At 43.7% G+C, this 6,522-nt stretch overlaps 1 long non-coding RNA gene across 1 annotated transcript; it reads right to left on the bottom strand.

Annotated features, from left to right (window-relative positions):
- Positions 1–988: 988 nt before the first annotated feature.
- LOC120595003 (uncharacterized) lies at positions 989–6,145 on the bottom strand. The gene is made up of 3 exons (XR_005650755.1): positions 6,136–6,145; positions 2,641–2,646; positions 989–1,231 (listed from the first exon to the last, which is right to left on the bottom strand). It is a non-coding gene; the product is annotated as an uncharacterized LOC120595003 (long non-coding RNA).
- Positions 6,146–6,522: the final 377 nt, after the last annotated feature.

The raw sequence follows: 6,522 nt of genomic DNA, 5'->3' as shown, positions 1-6,522 counted from the left end.
CACTCAAAAGGTGAGGACTGTCTGGAATTTGCGAATCCCCGTCAGTCCTCTCCCCTTCTCCCTGCATCAAGGACACGAGGCTCTTGCAGAAATGTATATTTTCTCATTTTTGAAAGGTTGGTTGATAAGTCCTCTCAGTTTGAAGGGATGCCTCTGTTGTTCAAGGGTGAGTTAAATTGGAAACACATTTGGTTCAAGTTTAGCCCTGAAAGCTTTTCCACTACAGCTGCTCATGTCCTATTAGTTGATAGCATTCCTGAGCATGAACGTTTCTGTACTGCTGACCTTTTGGTGGTGGATGTTGGAAAAAATACAGAGTGTTAATCCCACGCACCTGCTTTCAATTCTGCCCACATGGGTTTGGAGTAGGAGGTTTGTTCACCCCGAATATTTCTGCACAGTTTTCAAAACCTGCATTTTTCCATGCTAACACATCTCTGCTTGTCAGCACCTAATTGAGTACACACACAATACTTGGTCAATAATACTACTAAATACACAGCACAGACACACCCGAGTGTTCACAAGCCTACCATGAATGTTCTCAGAGGAGTGAGCGCGAGTGTGAGCTGAGCTGACCACTAGATGGCAGTATATAAAACACTCAATGTGAGCAGGTGAACCAAGTTTGAGGACCACCCAAAGCTGGGGTTCCCAGGTTTAAATCTGTAAAATTTTTGAAAAAGAAAAAGGAGAGGGAGTGCCCTGTAGGTTTGTCAAGTTTTTATTTTGCTGGGGGAACCTAATTAAGATATAAACCAACTTCTACTGCTTTCTAAGAGAAATATTTTAACCATAAATAGGAAGGACAGAATCTCAAAATTAGGATTGTCTTCTAAGTCTAATAAATGTATCTTTATGAAAGCCATGCGTTCCATGGTCCAATCCAGGTACGGGCTTGTGAACACCTGCAGCCATCCCAAGGACTCTTTGATTCTATAACACACAGCAAAATGGGCGAACACAGTTATAATCCAGTTTTTTTTCCTTTTCTCATTAAACTTTGTTTTAATGGGGTCTCAAAATGCTGTGGCAGATTTTTGGTCAAGTTGTTTCCATTAAAAAGTACTGATTTTAAAAACTAAACCTTAAAAACTGCCACACACACAAAAAACCAAATGGTCCACAAAACATTCTCCTTTCCTTCTGAAGGTTTTATGATGCATTGTGATCATTAACCAGTCTTTTACTATTAAATTTAAATGGCCAATGGAGACAAATAGTTTTGAGACTGTTCTTCTACCACTGATTAAGACTGGGGTGGTAGGTACTGGGGATAATATTCATTTAGCCTTCTGAGCTTTCTGGGCAGTCTTGTTCTCATGTCGATATTGACCAATGAAAAAGTCATCCTAGAGGAAGATTTGCAATTCCAGCTGTGTTCCCTGAGTGAAATCAAGACCTTTGGGCCTGCATTATTTTATCTCCAAATTAACCCTAAGACCTAGGTAGGGCTTCTGTCCAAAGGTACAAAGGAGAAGCAGTGATTGCCATTCAATCAAACTGGATTTGATAAAACTCTCTAAGAAGTGTGTGTCTATATGAGCACAGGGAGTATCTGCACACATGATGGCTGCATTGTTGTTGAGTTACCTACCTCCCCATCTGTCTCCCCCTGTTTGTCAGGATCAAACCTGATCATTGCTAAGCCTCCCTGGCCTTTGGGATGGACCAATCTAGCTGAACCTCTGCTGAGCCGGGCCTATGGGAACTGCAGCTGGTCCCGGCCTACTGGGTAAAGGTGATGCCAGCCCAGGCCATCCATCTCGGCATCTTGCTCTAACCCACCAAAGAATTCTGCAATAGAACCTATTTACCTTATTTGCACTTTCCCTTTCTGTGACGGGGAGGGGGAGGGAAGTGAGACTGTTAAAAGAATGTGCTAAACACTAAATAGTGAGACAAATTACAGGCTTTCAATCAGAGAGACCTTCACCCGAATTCTAGGGCTTGGGCAAATCCCTTCACCTCTCTAATCCCCAGTTCCTCATTTGAAGATTGGGATAATAACCTACACTTCTTATAGTCATTGTGAGATTAAATTAGATTATCTATATTAAGTGCATTCATTATACAGTGCTTCCTATGTGCTCAATACGCATTAACTAATATTAATAACAGAATTAAGTTGGGTGCAGGGTGCTCCTTTCTAAGGCAGGCACCCTGGGTCACCCCAAAATATGCCCTTCTTTGGAAAAAAAAATACCGCCCTTCTTTGCAATGAGAATGACACACACCATGTTTTGGGAAAAAACTGATTCCAGCAAATTGCCACCTCTGAGTCTCTGATTTCTTTTTGACAGTGCTTCCTTTGTAGCTGGTCACAACACTGAAAGTGACTGGATAGTTACGCAGCCTGAGGATTTGGTCCTGCAGCACAGTGCAGGACACCTGGATTGTATCCTTCTAGGATCCCAGCAGCCCTGCTTACGACTCTTAGGGGTGGCAATTACAAAGGTCAGGGAGTCAGTTAAGCTTTTCCTTCATTCACTATACTTATTCAGTAAAAGGTCCCAAAGCAGGTATCTCCCCAGCAAAACTGTGCAGCTTCTAGTGCGGGTTGGAGAGCACAGAGAAAACTCCAGATAACCGAACACCCTGAAACCGATACTACAACGCTGGAGTTGTGGAATGACTAACCCGAGCCTACTTAGGAACCCTCTCGCTTGTCACACTGCCCTGCATTATTAGTCAATAATAAGGGGTCCCTGAAAGGCTGTGCTTTTACTGCCACCTAGTGGTTACAAAAAGCAAGCCTCCATCTGGGAAGGATTCTGGACCCCGCAGTCAGATCCGCCTGTGTAGTTATCACCAAGAACCAACATCTTTCTTAAGGAAATTTTATAAGATGGACATTTTATTCACAGCTTCGCAAGCTAAATTACTGATTTAATTCCCCCCCCCAAAGCACTGAAAAGGTTGTGAGAGCCAATATAGGGACCAAAGCAGCAGCCCAGGAGTCTAAAGGCTCAGTTGAGTCACTAGCTCACTAGACAACTTTGGAAAATGGCTTAAACCTTCCATTTTCTCTTAGAAAAATGGAAGTTAACAATACTCAGAGTTTAAGTGGCTGTGAGGTTTAAGGTGAAGCCCCTTTGTGAACTGTATGGTGTCCGTTCCTTTCTAACATCCTGCTGCCCTGCTTCACCTGGATTCTGCCTCTCTATGCCCTGATGCCCACACCTCCCTTCAGTAAAACCAATCAGTCAACCTTATCTTTTTCGCCAGGAAGTAGACAATCCCTCTCCCTTGGTAGTACAGAAAATAGAAAACAAAAACTAAACAACCACGCCTCCCCCACCACCACCAAAATAGGAAAGATCCAGCTCAGAACATGCTCATGGAGTTAATAAAGAGAAGCAAGGGTAACCCCTGTCATTTACAGCCCCTGTCCCTGCCCCTCCGTTTACCAGGATAAAACTTTGTGCAGAAGACAACACACACCCTGAGGTGAAGCGACAAGACAATACATACTGAATTCACCTTAACGATGGGTCCCCCCTCAGAGACCAAAGGCTCTGCTTTCCTCTCGCAGCCTCAGCCCCGGCTGTGGGCTTTCCTGAGTGACCTGGGTAGATGCATCTTCAGAACAATTTCCTGCCAGTTCAGTCCCTCTCTGGTCTCTGAAATTCTCTCAGGAACTGAGATGCTGCAAACCTGTTCATGCTCCCCTAAGCTCAGCCCCCTGGCTCTTCGTGGGGATGGCTGCAGCTCATTGTGTGTCCCGTATCCCCAGCTGATGCCTAGGGTAGAGATCTCCAAACTTGCTTAATTATGCACCCTTATCCAAAAAATCATTTTAAACATACACCTCACTATGAATATTTAAGTATATATCTGCACAACTATATTACTATATCATTCACAAACATAGATATCCTAAAAGAATGAGAAATTAACATACAATATATCATCGTTCCTATGCCCTAGAGTGGGTGCAGCCCCTTTTGGAGGTCCACAGGTCTGGGGTGGGCCTGGACCCTTTCTCTGGCTGTAAGAGCTGTAGTTTGGGCATAGGGAGGTTGTTTCTCGTTAGCTGGCATTAGATAAGGGAAGCTGGACACACAAGGGAGACTCTCTCCTGAAGCCCTTACTTAAACTCAGTGATGGAGGGAGACATCTGCCAGGAAGGGAGTCAAGGAGTGAGAAGGAACCACGATTCCTCTCCCAAATTACATCTTCCTCAGGGGTGTCCCAGAAAGGCATGGCTATGCATGATGGAGATCCCCAGACAGAGAAGTCACTAGCTTCCTTGCCCGGTGTTATAGGATCTTTTGGTTCTCCTGAGAGGACTCGTGTCATGATTTGCTGATGTAGAGATGAGCAGCTCTCCAGCATCTATTGGATACAAGCATTACTGATTCATTTACATCCTGAAAGACAAGTGAGTGCTCCATTGCATAAAGAAGCTGAGGAAAGGAAAGGTTAAAGTAATGCCCTCGAGACCACATATCTCATCAGAAGTATAGTCAGCTTCTTTCTAAAGTCCCTGCCTAATTGAACAAGTTCAGAATAGTCAACCTTTGATAGTAATATTAGTATAAAATTTGTTAACATTTATGGAATACCTAAAAGGCTCATGGTTGCTTTTGTTTCTCACAAAAGCACTATGAATTGATTCTATTATTCAAAAAGGAAACTAAAGCTTAGTGAGGTTAAGTAATCTGTCCAGAGTTGCCAGTTCTAGAAAGTAATGAAAATGTGATCTCTGATCTCAGAGCCAGTAACCTCTACCTCCTTCTCCAAGTCAGTCCAGCTCTGCTGACTGGGACATGGGCATGCGGGACCCAAATAGCAGCATCTGGAGCTTGCTGAAAGTTTTCTCCCACATCTGAGTGTTGCCTGTGCTGCGAGGGGTTTGCATTAGGCAGAATTAGTTTGTCAGATTAGTGGAAAGCAGGGCAGAGCCAGGAGTCCCTGTTCAGAGTCTATGTGAAACTCCGAACTTTGATTTTCTTGCTGTGAAATGGAAGAGCTGGAGAAAATACACACCAAGATTCATTCCCCTTACGTCTAACTTCTATGGTTCTATGAGATGCAAAATGGACGCTTTTAGTGTGCTGTCGGGAAAGGTCTGAGAACAAATTCCCACTCTTTAACATGGAGTCGACTCTGCCCCTAGCCTGGAGGGCACCCCCCTCAAACTGTGTTCTCCAACTTCTAAGCACATGCTGTTTGTTCTTTTTAATTTAACCAGCATGTAAAAAGTTGATCTTTCATTTAACTGCCAAATTTTTTGAAAAATATTCTTTATTTCTGGAGATGACTTGGTTTTGGAATGTGGTATTGTTCCCTTGAATCAGTTTCCTTAAGGATCAGACAATGCTCACGTGACCTTGTCCTCTGTGGGTGGTTTTCTTCAAGATTCAGCAACAATGAAAGCCTAGTTTTATCCCACAATGCACTGAGTCTTCGAGACATAATATTTGAGAGATGTATTATAGTGATAGATTGACAATCTATCACTTTTAGCTACTCCTTTCTTCACTACACTCGAGGAGGTGCCATTTAAAATGATGGGAAGAGGTTTCTCAATGGCATATTAATATACGTCATCACGAGTTAACAGATAGGACCACTTAGTCCTCTCTGGAAGAAGCCAGGTCAGGTAGTGTGGAGACCACTTAGTCCTCTCTGGAAGAAGCCAGGTCAGGTAGTGTGGAGAGCCAGGTACAATGAGCCACAGAAGATGAGGGTCCATCGCGATTCAGGGTCTGGGTCATGCAACCCTAGAGGCAGGGCATGTGTCATCCGTGTCCAAACCAGGACTGAGACTCCATTGTGCCAAAGGAAACAAGAGGAGCTATGGGTAGCACAGGTTGCTCAGTGTCAAGCAGAGGGACAGTTAGGGAAGACTGGAGAATTCTAACCAGGAGCTTTAATAAGAGATGGGGTGTGCTTGTGCCAGCTTTTTGCTCTCTTATCTTAGCCCTCCGAATTTATGCTCTGCATACTGGGATGCACAACGCCACTTGGGAGCTGTTAACCTTTGCCTTTGTTCATGTTGTATAAGACTTGGTAAAGAATTTCAACCCATTACGAAAAAACATAGACCAGGCATAAGTTAAAAGCTTTGTTCCGTTATATTCTGAGAAGCCATAGAGCGCAGCCATAGGAGGAGTGCACTATGGGAACTCAGAAGAGCTGGGTCTAATCTCCAGCACTTTTTGATCCTGGGCACCTCGCTTAACATCAGTACCCTCATCTGTGAAATGGGACAACGGTTAGGATTCCTTGTTAGCATTGTTGAGATCAAGTGAGGTAATATTCAAGATAATTATGTGCAAAGCAGAGAGCTCTGTGCAGATGATACTGTTCCCTCACTTGGTACCTCTCTCATAGCAGTTACGGTACTGGATTCTGGGTGGCCACCATTACCTCGGCTTACCAGATGCGTGTGTTTTTCCCTCAAGATTTATTGTGTTTAAACAATTGATGGATCTACCTAACATCCTTATTTGAAGATGATGTAGTCACAGCCTGTGCGGTTTTGTGAGCCAGCAAAGAATAGCTTAATGGTTC

The sequence above is a fragment of the Pteropus medius genome, unplaced genomic scaffold (genome assembly GCF_902729225.1).
Source record: "Pteropus medius unplaced genomic scaffold, Ma_sr-lr_union100, whole genome shotgun sequence".
NCBI classification, from domain to species: Eukaryota; Metazoa; Chordata; class Mammalia; order Chiroptera; family Pteropodidae; genus Pteropus; species Pteropus medius.
Note: the sequence above shows the minus strand (reverse complement) of the source record. Positions and strands in the feature narration are given on the sequence as shown.